This window comes from Erythrolamprus reginae, chromosome 1 (assembly GCF_031021105.1).
Source record: "Erythrolamprus reginae isolate rEryReg1 chromosome 1, rEryReg1.hap1, whole genome shotgun sequence".
Lineage (NCBI taxonomy): Eukaryota > Metazoa > Chordata > Lepidosauria > Squamata > Dipsadidae > Erythrolamprus > Erythrolamprus reginae.
The window spans coordinates 243,552,473-243,566,081 of record NC_091950.1 but is presented as its reverse complement, the minus strand read 5'-3'; positions in this window follow the sequence as shown (position 1 = coordinate 243,566,081).

Genomic DNA, 13,609 nt, shown 5'->3' with positions numbered 1-13,609 from the left:
TATTCTCATTCTGCAAATACAGGCAGCTAGACTGAGAGAATTGAGTATCTGCAGCCATTGAATGAGTTTGTGCTTTTTATACATACTCTTTAGTGGTTGGGTTTCCTTTGCCTGCAAGAAGCTGTCACGAATGGCATTTGCCTACGAAACATTCTACTTTTAACTGAAAGACGATCGCAAGACATGTTATGTGTAGCAATTGCACTATTGTGTTATTATTGTCCCCAAGGTTGCATTAAATGCTTGAAAAATATTCATCTGATGTGCATTAATGGCACTTGATGCCCACCTGTACAATCCTATACTAGCTTATTCAAAAGTGACCCCACTGAAAGTTGCCCTCCATCCTACCCCCACACCCAAGTTTACCTGGCTTGAATGAACATGAGGACTCTGTGCCGGTTCAAAAGCAGCTTAAGACTTCCGTGATCCCTTAATGTTGACAATGTTGAGAGCTGAATTGATTTATTTCCAGCTCAGCTCCAAATATGATTTGAAACCACAGTAAACCTTGTATTTTCTCAGCTTCAAATGCTGAATTGGAGCTGGGTGGTGGTGGTGCATGTGTCACCTGGTTTGGGAATTCAAGACAACCCACCTTGAATAAAGCTTCAATTGAGACCAGAGCTCTGAGGAACTTCCATTTAGGGAGAGTGGTGGGGAAAGAAGATAAAATAAAAGCCAAGCCTGATGTTTTGGAACTGGTTGGTGCTATGCCAGACAGAAGGGGAAGATTTTCTCCACATCTGTCCACCTTCCCAGGGCTACTGTATGCCTTGGAAGAATTGTTAGGATCTGTGCATGTACAAAACACCTAGATTGATCCCATGTGTGTTCCCCTTGTTCTGATACAGCACCAAAGAGTTATTGTTGTTAGAAAAAGAAAACTTAACTGGGAATAATATTGGAGTGTAGTACTGCAAGCTACTTCTGCTGATCACTGGCTGTCAGCAGTTTGGCAGATTGAATCTCTCCAGGCTCAAGTTGACTCAGCCTTCCATCCTTCCGAGGTGGGTAAAATGAGGACCCAGATTGTTGGGGGCAAGAGGCCAACTCTGTAAATGGCTTAAAGAGGGCTGTTGGAAATGTAAAAACACTCAAGGCACCTTCTTTCATCTATGGTGGTTATGTCCAGAGACAAGAAAATATTGGAAAAAAATAAATAATTGGTTGTGTCAAATAGCAAATATAAAAATAGAATATACGCCAGAGTTTTGTCTACTGGGTATTATGAGAGGTACCTATTCTAAAAATGTAAAATATTTAAGCTTGCATATTACAACAGCTGCAAGGATTGTATTTGCACAGAACTGGAAAAATCCGCAAATACCTGAAGACAATGAAATCATCAAGAAAATATATGACTGTGCAGAGATGGACAGATTGACAATGGAGCTTAATAATCAAAAAGAATCGGATTATTATGAAACCTGGACAAAATGGTACCAATGGACAAAAAAAAAGAAACTTAAAAGAAGCATTGAAATAAAATATTAAGAAATTCAAAAGCAATTAAAAGATAATATTGATAGGAATGTATATGATGTAGATTCATCTGTAAATATGATCATGTACTTTTTTAAAAAAAATGGAAAAACTTAATAAATATATATTAAAAAAAAAGAGGGCTGGAAAGCACTGTGGGATATAAGTGGGATATAAATCTAAATGCTAAATGCTAAAAAGTAATGACACCATTGCAGCTGGGAAGATTACCCTCGTAGCCATCTTTAGATTTGTTTTTTCCCCCTGCAGATACTTACACAATTTCATAAAACATTGGGATGCTTATATGGACATGAAATGCCTTTGTCATACCTGCCAGCATTTTACAAGGAAAACCACAGGTTTCACTAACATCTTTAATTCCAGGCAGGTCACGAGACGGTCAATGACACCAACTTTTGGTAGATATGAATACAGTTGAAGGAACACAAGTTTTAATTTGTATGCAATGTGTATAAAGTGTTAAAAAGAAGAACTGATTCAGTATCTGATCACTCCCTACCTCCCCCAATTTGGACACAGTTGTCTATTTCTTACAGGAGTTACTGGGGTCAAATTCTATGTCAAGTGGGGTTTTTCTTAAATATTTACAATATGAATGAATGAGTCTACAGGGCAGATTTATTTGCAAAATGACAAAGTTATGCGGAGTTACTAGTACATGTAGTCCCCAACTTACAATAGTTCATTCAGTGACTGTTCGAAGTTACAATGGCACTGAAAAAAGTGACTTATCACCATTTACCACATGACCATTGCAGCATCCCCGCGGTCCCATGATCAGAATTCAGATGTTTGGTGTTCTGCCTGACTGGCTCAGGCAATGCATAATAGTCCAAGGAAAAGAAATCAAACACACACGTGCTCTGCTAATCAGCAAACTTATATTAAATAAATAAAAAAGGGTTACTCAAAACAGTTCTTAGTGTCCAAAAACAATGATAGTGCAAGGCTTACTTCAGCCGCATAAAAAAACACAGGAAAAAACAAACAAAGACAACCTGGAATGAGCAAAGATATTTCAGGAGTCCTTTTGAATCTTTGAAGCAAACAGCAAGTCCCAGAGTTTTCACCTCCCACTTGTCTGAAAAAGCTGGGTTGAAAACTCCAATGGCACAAAACAGAAACTTCAGAGCAGGAACCACAAAATAACACAGATAAACAGCCACAGTTTGCCTTGGGCCGTCGTTCCCTTTTATACCTTTAGCCCTCATTAAGAGAACCACACCCAGCCCTCAGTATATCTATCTATCTATCTATCTATCTATCTATCTATCTATCTATCTATCTATCTATCTATCTATCTATCTATCTATCTATCTATCTATTTATTTTAGGCTTCCCAACTCCTTCTGGACTCTAGGCAGCATACAACATATAAAAACAGTATAAAATGATCTAAAACCCATTAAGAAATCATTCATATCCTTGGTGGCCAGATCAAGATGGTGTCAAATTTATCAATGGCCCCAGGCCTGCCAGCAAAGCCAGGTCTTCAAGACCTTCCAGAAGGCCAGTAAGGTGGGAGCAACATAAACCTCAGGGGGCAGCTGGTTCCAAAGAGCCATTTATTTAGAAAAAATAAATGTTGGGCTCAGTTCAGAGGTGATATTCAGCTGGTTCAGACCGGTTTGGGTGAAGCGGTAGGGAAAATTTTGAGTAGTTCAAAGAACCGGCAAATAGCACCTCTACCTGGCTCCGCCCCCAGCCACCTACTTGCTGGGTTGCGGCTTACCCTACCCACCTGGTTATGGGTCACCCTACCTGCCCAGTCGTTGCTCACCCCATCCCATCCTGCCTGCCCCGCTCCACCCTATATATCTTGCTTTCGCTACGTGGCATAACTAATCTCTGTGCCTCACCTGCTGTGCTCACCAAAAGTAAACATGCTTCCTGCTCACCTTTTGCCTTGGATCAGAGCCTAGGGATGGACTGTTCTCTGGCTTCAGACTTGACCCGGACCTCCGCCTGCATGCTGCTGCCCCTCCCGGCCTCAATCTAAGCCGCTGGGCTGAAGCAATTCATTCGGCCTGCATCCTGCCATGCTAGGCCCAAGGGATGTTGCGGTGGGGGAAGGCATGGGTGCAGAAAGGCCGAGGCAGTTTGGGAATGGACCGGATGGTTCTTCTTACCTATAAGAAGTCTCATCCAGAAAGCGCTGTGGTGGAAATCTTGCAACCACTTCTTCTGCCCCTTGCTGAGCCTCAGTAATTCGCAGAGATGCTCCTTGTGCTTTCCAGGTAGGCATCCGCTTCTCTCCACTGCTGCTCTTACTGGGAGAGCATCATGTGCAATTTAGTGACTATGAGTCCCATCCAGAACATGCTGGGGCACAGAGGAGCAGCAGCTATATTGAATGCTGTTTCTTTCAGCTGCAGTGCTTTCTGGATGGGACTTAGAGGAAAGAGGCAGCCCACAGCTGCTAAATTGTACAGGACACTCTCCCAGCAAGAGCAGCAGCAGAGAGAAGTAGCTGCTGCCCCAGAGAGCAGACATGGAGAGGGGAGCAGGCCCAGAATGTTGTACTTTGACAATAAAGGTTTGAATTTGAAAGGCTGCTTGCACAGAAGCCATCTGTGAGCGCATGTACAGAAGCCGTGTGTGCATGTCAGATGCTGTGCATAGAAACATAGAAGATTGACAGCAGAAAAAGACCTCATGGTCCATCTAGTCTGCCCTTTTACTATTTCCTGTATTTGATCTTAGGATGGGTATATGTTTATCCCAGGCATGTTTAAATTCAGTTACTGTGGATTTACCAACCACGTCTGCTGGAAGTTTGTTCCAAGCATCTACTACCTCTTTCGATAAAATGTGCACACTCACATTTTTAGCGAACATTGTGGAATTATTTGAATCCAACCACTGGCTTAGTTGTGCTCTTTAAGTTGAGGACTACCTGTAAACAATCTTCTAACATGGCATGGATTTCACAGATGGGTTTAGTCCATCTGATCTTTTGTAGGACCAGCATATTGTCAAGATATCAACCAGCTCAAGAAAATTGTGGACTTTTGAAATAGATGAAATGTATTAGTGTTTAGTATTTTTATGATGGTTCATAATTACAGCAGTTGCTAGTTCCGGACTATGGCCTCTCTCTTTGCTACCCCTTCCCTGAAATCCTAGATGAAATCTCATTTTGATGGCGGGATTATAAGAGAACCCAAGTTTAGCAATCCACAGTAACTGAAAAGAATTGCTTAGTCTGGAGAAATCTGGAGCAATCATGCATTTAGGCCAATTCAATCCAAAAGGCTGTGAAGACCTGGCTTTGCCTGCAGGCCTGGGGGCCATGAACATTAACACTTAGGCACTGCCAAATGGTGATTGACTGGTATGTATGTGTGTTTGATCGGATAATTCAACAGGGTTTTTATAATGGGGGTTTAACTATTTTATTATTTATTATTTGACTTTTGCATCTTTGTGTTGTATTATTCATTGTTGTAAGCCACCCTGAATTGGATTGGGGGGGGGGCATAGAAGTCAATTGAATTAAATTAAATTAAACTAATGATCTTTCCTTTTCCTTCTAGTATCTTAGCACTTGCTAAATGCTACTGCTCTGAGCCGCTCCGAGTACTCGGGGAGGGGAGGCATACAAATTTAATAAATAATCATAACCATAACCATAACCGTAACCGTAACCGTAACCGTAACCATAACCATAACCATAACCATAACCATAACCATAACCAATCAATCATAACCATAACCATAACCATAACCATAACCATAACCATAACCATAACCATAACCATAACCATAACCATAACCATAACCATAACCATAACCATAACCATAACCATAACCATAACCATAACCATAACCATAACCATAACCAATCAATCATAATCATAATCATAACCATAACCATAACCATAACCATAACCATAACCATAACCATAACCATAACCATAACCATAACCATAACCATAACCATCACAATCACAATCACAATCATTACTGAAAAAGATATCTTCCATCTGTAAAAAATATCAGTATTGTAACCCATCGACCAGATCCACATAGGAGCCTTCCTATTGCCTCCTCTATTCCTGTTTCTATTCTAATAATGCAAAATGAGGAAATATTGAGACTCTTTGTACAATTCTGTATTACTCTATGCATGACATTAAATGGGACCAGACACCTAAGCTGCATGTACCAGAGGAGGAGCTGTGGAGGGAGGCAAGGAACAGAAAGGAGCACTTAAAAACCTTTAGTATCTTTTTTCTTAAATGTAAATCTGCAGTTGCAAATTGAAGACAAGTAGCTGCATGTCTGGATCACTGTGTGCTCCCTGATCAAAGAAATGACTGGAAATTGATTCAGCAAGAAAGGAAGAGATACTATAGAAGGACAACCAAAGAAGGGGATTCCCACCACTGCATGCCACCATTTTGTCTACTCACACAGTTTGTGTGGATACGAGGGTTCCACAGCTCTTATGGGGTATTGCATTCTTAATTATCATCTTAATAACAAAATGAGGAAAAAAATTGAGCAAGAACACCAGTCATTACAAGCATTCATATCTGTCAGTTAGAATTTGGAAAGAGCCATCCAGCTTACTTTTGAAAGCTGACACGGTTGCAAGTCTAACACGAAGCTTCCATTCCTAAAGTACAGAAGATTAATAAGACTTTAAACTGAAATCACAGTGACGCAGAGGTAGCAAAACAGGCTTGAAGAAGCACTGCTTCTTCCCTAAAAAGCAAATGTGGTTATAAAAAAGTGCTGTTAGGGAAAGCCTACAGGTTGATTTTGCACCAATTCAAAACAGATCTAGGCAATTGTGATTTTTTTGAGAACTGAGTCGATTTATCTCTGGTTCAGGTCTGAGGTAAAAGCAGTTAAAAAAAACATGGTTGTGAGAAATTATTTCCCAATAAGTTGAGAAATTATTTTCCAATTTGCAGAAATTCCTACCTATCTCATTTCGGGTTTCCTGCATTTTGGGGTCTTTCAGGGACAAAAGTGATTTGATGCCTGTTCAGTTTTTCTTCATAAGACTTGCTGATATTTGGCTTTTTGTTTTGCATGCAACAAAAATGTTAAGTAATATAGGCATAATGTTACTTAATATTGTGGATGAGGTAAAAGCAATTTATTTCACTTCTTGGGTGAGGCACCCTTTTTTTGTTTTTTCATCTCAGTGTTTCAGGTTTGAAGGCAATTGCCAAGGAATGGGGACTGGAAACAATGGGTGTGTGTGTGTACCTTGAAGTCCCTAATATCCAATTGAGTTTTAGAAGGTGGGATCCACTAAAATTCTAATCTGCGATCTATGTCACTTGCTGATCTATATCACTCATTCAATAGCAAGAAAACAGTCACCAGAGTTTTGCTGATATCTACCCACAAGACTAATTCATCAAATTACTAGGGTTTTTTTTTGCAACTCATAGATCTATGCAGTATGAAAAAGATTTTCCTCATAGATAAAGATGGGAGGTGGACACATGAGGGCCCATCTTATTTACCTTCAAGAAGACAATGATTGCTTTTTCTTTTTCCTTCAGAGTCTGCAGACGGACACAATGATCTTCCTCTCTTAGTTAAGGGTGATCAGAGTAGGATTATGACTTCTGTTCTCACTTTTTCAGACAGACAGTATCAGCATGAGGTCACAATGGTCAGTCTCTTTCTTCCAATGGGCAACTTCAGCATTAGGCCAGCAGTGGTGACTCTTCAATCATTATCTGCACTGGGCCAACATTGGTTCAGTTAGTGCTGCTCCATAGGCGCTGCCATCTTTTTTGGGCAATTTTTGGTGGGGTTTTTTCATGTTTGGATGGCTTCTCCTCTTCTGCTGCTTGAAAAAGAGTCCTCCCACCCGCCCCAGGGTTAATACTGGTCTTTATTTCTTTGCCTGAAGCATAGCTGATCAGCTCCTCAGCTGTGTTTTGGGCTGAATCCTGCTACTGAGCATGCGTGGAAACGAAATTGCATGAGGGGACACAGCAGTGAAGGGCTACCAAGTTTCTTACTACCACACTGTGGTTGTGTCTCTTATGCAGGATGCCCGGCATTTTCTTTCAACACCTTTCAGTGCAAATTGGGTGCTCCAGGGTGGAGCTCCATTTTCACTACCCCACTGTGTCCCCCCCCCATCCGGGCAGCAGTCCACCCCAGGACACACATACAATGTGAACCAGTGGCGAAGGTAAGTGGAACCCACCTCTGTTCAGGATATCTGGAGGATACCAAGGTGTTCTGCCGGTGTGTCTCAACCACCCATAATTACAGGGTAATTAGTCCAGAAAGACACACACCACAGAATAGAAGGAAAACCCAAAAGTCTTTATCAACAGAAAAACAGAAACAGCTCCCTTTTTAAATGTCAAAGGGATTTTCTGGTACACACAAGGCACAGGTTAAATGCAATCCAAATGCTCACCCAATAACTGGGAAATTGAGTCCAATTCTAAAGTCCAGAAAGTCCACACACAATCTTGAACAGCAAAAACCACGATCTTGACGAAACTATGAATCAGATAAACTGCCATGAGGCTAAAACAGCAGGCTGCTCTTTTATCTGTAGCACTAATTATAGCAGCCCCACCCAACCACAGGTGGCCTCACTTATCTCCTGTAATAATCCTTCAGTTGTTGTCTCCTATGCATCACTCTATGCATGTGTGGATGTGTCATACATTCTTGTTCAGAATCCAGGGATGATAAGGATGATTGATCTCCTCCTAGGCTGTCTGCCAAATTCCCCTCTTCCAAGTCACCCCCATCTTCTTCTTCTTCCGAGGAAACTTCACTCCCTGACTCTGTCGGCAATAAAACAGGCCTATGACATGTTGATGTTTCCCCTGCATCCACCTCCACATTCCTTGGGGCAGGAGCTGGGCCAGAGTCAACCACAACACAAGGTAGGGAACTTTGTATTATGGATTTCTATTCCTGGCAGAGTTAAAAACAAGAAGCAAATGCTGACATTGCCAGGAAGGCATAATCAAGGCCATACTCTTGCAGGTCAATATGATACAAGATGAGACCTCAAGTCCAGAGCAGTTCTTGATAAACTGCATTGCTTTTCAGATTGCTTGAATTGTCCCTGACCTCAGGCTTGAACTGGTCATATAGCATGATGCAGAAGTTCAGGCTTCTGCCAGCACTTGAGAGAATGACATGCCAGCAACCTGTTGACATGCCAAAGACTGGTGAAGAAAACAGTTCATGTCCTTTACTAATCAGACACTCCATAACACATCCTCATGCAGATGATATCAGCTAATGGCATCTGAGAGACACTTTGAACATACCATTGCACTTCAGAGATTAAAGCAAATGTACAATGTGTGAAGTACCAAAAGGAAGTAGAGGCCAAGTCTACAAATGTTCATTGGAAGTTGCCAACAAACAACCTGCAATTGCACACAACCACTTCACTTCTGAAAGGAAGAAATGAACTGTGGACATCAAAGGAAGCAACGGGTGAATTTTATCTAGAAAGCTCATTCTATAAAACAAATACTTTCTTCTTTTTATTGTTTTCCAATTTTAAACATCATAATATTATAACACAGATCTACAGCTATTTTCATACATTTTTTCTGTTGCTATACAGTATTTCCTATGTTTACAAAATCTCACATCTCACATCTTCGTCTTCATCTCACATTGTCTCACAGTCTTTCCTTTCACCCCCAGTCTAATCATAGCATTTTGTCCATACTTCATAGTATTCTGAGCTATTTTGTCCTTTGAGTTTGATGGTTAGCATGTCTATTTCAGTGCATCTATATATTTTATCCATTAATACATTTTTCGTTGGTATTGTCCTTCCGATATTGTGTATATGCGATTCTTGCCACTGTTATGATATGCAGTTTAATTTGTGCCTAATTTCCATTAATGTCTTTTGTGTATTATTATCATTTGGTTTCTTTTGAAGCTTATGTTCTAGTTGTTTAAAATCTTCTAATTTTTTTGTTGTAGTCTTGCCATTTATCTTTATTTTTCTTTGCCATATAGGTAATTGTAATTCCTCATATAGGCTTTTAATGTATCACATAAATTATGTATATTGGTTGGTTGAATAAATTTATTTATTTTGTTATCGCTTCTACATATTCTTTTTCTTGTAGTAGTTCCTTATTGGTCTGCCCATATATTTGGGTACTTCAACTGATTCTATATTTTTGATAATTCTTTATTTATTCATGCCATACCTATCCTTGAAAAGGATTGGTAAACAAATAATTTCTTCATCCGTATTACAAAATAAATCGGTTCCTACTAGGGATATGCAGATCAAAAAAATACCTGTTTCATCTTAGGGTTCTATCTTATATGACAATATTTTCAACCATTCAATGTATTGTTTTAAAATGCCACAAAAATATGTTTTCTTCACAACCCTCTCTAACATACAAAAGTTTTGTTTCATAAGAAGGGAATTTATATTGAAGACATTTGCACAACATCAATCCTCCCCACACACAATTAGGAAAAATTATGTACAAAAGTCTAAGAATGAGAAAAAAAACTTGAGGATTTTTGTTGTAATTAAGACACATTATTTGAAAACTCATACTACGAAAGGATAACAATGAGAAATAATGGCGTTTTATGAAGGTCCTTTGCAATTAATGGGAGCTAAAATATGTTTGATATGTGTAAGTAAGAGGTAGTTTGCTTAAAGGCACCAAGAAAAACCAGGAGATGGTGAATTCTAGTCTTGCTCTAGGCACAAAAACAACTAGATGATTTTTGGCAAGTCACTCTCCCTTAGCCTACGAAAGAAGAAAATAGCAGAACTATTTCTAAAATATTACCAAGAAAACTGCAGGAACTCAAAGAATTGCCAAGAATCAGGACAGACTTAAAAGTGCACAGGTGTGTGTGTATACACACACACACCAATCTCAAAAATCAGTGCAAACTGTACACAGGCTATATGCAAGTCTTTTTTTTTGAAGGTGGTATTTTTCTATAATGTATTTCATGTTTCCATATTATGTTCACTGTCGTTTGAATTTTTATGTTTAAGATCATAATACATACTTTTTAAAATTGGCGATTACACTGGAGAATTCAGAAATGTGCAAATACAAAATAATAAATGCATTTTAATTTGTGCATTGTTCTAAAATGAAAACTAGATCATAGATAGGAACCAAATAAGCAAAATTTACATGCTCCTTTCCAGATATGGTTTTACCCAAGAATTTCAATATAGGAAAATCATTTTTCATTCTAACTATTGACACACAGTCTCTATCTGTAAGCAGCTTATTTATATACAGTATGGCAAGTAACATCAGGTCTTTGATTTGTTGAGCCAGTGGGGGGCAGAAATTTTCCTTTCTAATGTTGGACTAGTTTCTTAGCAAGAAAAAGGGTGTGTAGAATTAACTTCTGTTGTCTAGCCCTCAAATTCCATATAATAGATTCAGAAACATGTCAATATTTGGAAATATTAAACCTGTCTCAACATCAGATTGATATATCTTTCATATATTTCTTCCTAGAGCATAACAGTCTTAAGACATTGCAAAAACATGTTTTAATGAAGCATTATTGCAGTTGTGTTCCCCATCTACAACAATTCATTTATTCTTTTGCTATTCAAATGAAATGAGATCCAATTGGCAAAATATGATCTTTTGTTGAATACGTCATAGCCTAAGATTACTGAGACTTTTGATAGAGATGTTGAGACTATTTCCCACTGTTTAGGCAAATTGGGGATTTCTAACTTTTTGCTCTACTCACTTTTTCATATCAAATGCATTTACTATTTCAGTGAAGACCAAGTGTGTGTGTGAGACAGGGGTTTTTTTGGGGGGGGGGCAGGGAGGTTTAATTATGACATCTAATAATTTAGACTCTAGCAGCCCAGGCTGGTGAACTACCCCAATGCCTTGGCCATTGTGTGACACAGCATGTCAGATGAGGGTATACCTTGGTCTAGCAGGGCACTTTTTAATGTTCTTTTGATATGCTGTTGTTTAAAGTGGGGCAAGGGGAGGTTTTTTGGGGCAAAACAATATTTTTTGCTTGCTGAAATGAATGCTTTGCAAGGACATTTCAATTTACAATACAGTGGAACCTCGACATATGAGCAGCTCTACTTACGAGCTACTCGAGATAAGAGCTGGGAGGGGAGCGACATTTTTGTTCACCTCCAGAGCTCACATTCGGGATACGAGCGCCAAGGAGCTGTCTCCTGAAGCCGAACGCTAACTTCCGCATTCGGCTTCAGGAGACAGCTCCTTGGCGCTCGTATCCCGCGCGCCGCTTCGCAGCTGTCTCCTGAAGCCGAACGCGGAAGTTAGCGTTCGGCTTCAGGAGACAGCTGCGAAGCGGCGCGCATGTTTTAAAAGGTTGCAGCCGGCCTGGGGGGCTCGGGGGGGTGCTGGCAAGCCCCCGAGCCCCCCAGGCCGGCTGCGACGTTTTAAAACACCCGCGCCGCTTCGCAGCTGTCTCCTGAAGCCGAACGCTAACTTCCGCGTTCGGCGGCAGCGGGTTTTTTTGTTGTTGCACGGATTAATTGACTTTACATTGTTTCCTATGGGAAACAATGTTTCGTCATACGAGCGTTCCGACTTACGAGCCTCCTTCCGGAACCAATTAGTCTCGTGAGTCGGGGTTCTACTGTACATAGAACAACAACAACAAAAGGATCTACCATGTTTTTCAGAGTAAAAGATGCATCTTTTCCCCCCCTAAAAGAGGCTGAAAATTTGGGTGTACCTTATATTCCTAATGTAGCTTTTTGGAAGCTTCCCCCCCCCAGCCCTAATGAGGTGCTATCATCCTGGCTCTTCCCGGTTTGCAGGCTTGTTTTCATTGCTACTCCCTCCGAAAAAGGTCTTTTCCGCCCTAATGAGGTGCTAACAATCTTCCCGTATATTTTAAATAAGATGGGTGGGAAAAAACAAAACAAAAAACAATCTTCCCAGCTTGCAGGATTTTTTCATTGCTATTCCGAAGAAGCTTTTTTCCAGCCTTAAGTCTTTGTAGGTTTGTATTCATAGTTACTCCTTCCCCTGAAAAAGTTTTTTTCCACCCCTTATCAGGGGATGAAATAATGTGCTGAAGCTGACCAGGCTAAGGAAGCTAGCCAGGTGAATAACTGGTAGGAAGATTTTTTCCTCTATTTTCCTCCCCCAAAACTGAGGTGTGTCTTGTACTCTGGTTCATCTTATACCCTGAAAAATACAGTACTTCATTAGCAATTGTTGGTTCTTGTTCTGATAGATCTATGCATCCTAGTAAACAAACATGACAATAGAACCATTTGATCAATAAATACTTTGGGCATAAGCCCAGTAGTGGGTTTTACTTACCTTCGCTACCAGTTCGGAACTATGAATATGCGCACGGATTTGCTTTGCTTGCACGCAGTGTTTCTGCACATATATTTCCAATGCAAGGCAAACCAAAAGAAACATAGAAGACTGATGGCAGAAAAAGACCTCATGATCCATCTAGTCTGCCCTTATACTATTTTCTGTATTTTATCTTAGGATGGATATATGTTTATCCCATGCATGTTTAAATTCAGTTACTGTGGATTTATCAACCACATCTGCTGGAAGTTTGTTCCAAGGATCTACTACTCTTTCAGTAAAATAATATTTTCTCATGTTGCTTTTGATCTTTCCCCCAACTAACTTCAGATTGTGTTCTCTTGTTCTTGTGTTCACTTTCCTATTAAAAACACTTCCCTCCTGGACCTTATTTAACCCTTTAACATATTTAAATGTTTCGATCATGTCCCCCCCTTTTCCTTCTGTCCTCCAGACTATACAGATTGAGTTCAGTAAGTCTTTCCTGATACGTTTTATGCTTAAGACCTTCCACCATTCTTGTAGCCCGTCTTTGGACCCATGGACAATTTTGTCAATATCTTTTTGTAGGTGAGATCTCCAGAACTGAACACAGTATTCCAAATGTGGTCTCACCAGCACTCTATATAGCGGGATCATAATTTCCCTCTTCCTGCTTGTTATACCTCTAGCTATGCAGCCAAGCATCCTACTTGCTTTCCCTACCACCTGACTGCACTGTTCACCCATTTTGAGACTGTCAGAAATCACTACCCTTAAATCCTTTTCCTCTGAAGTTTTTGCTAACA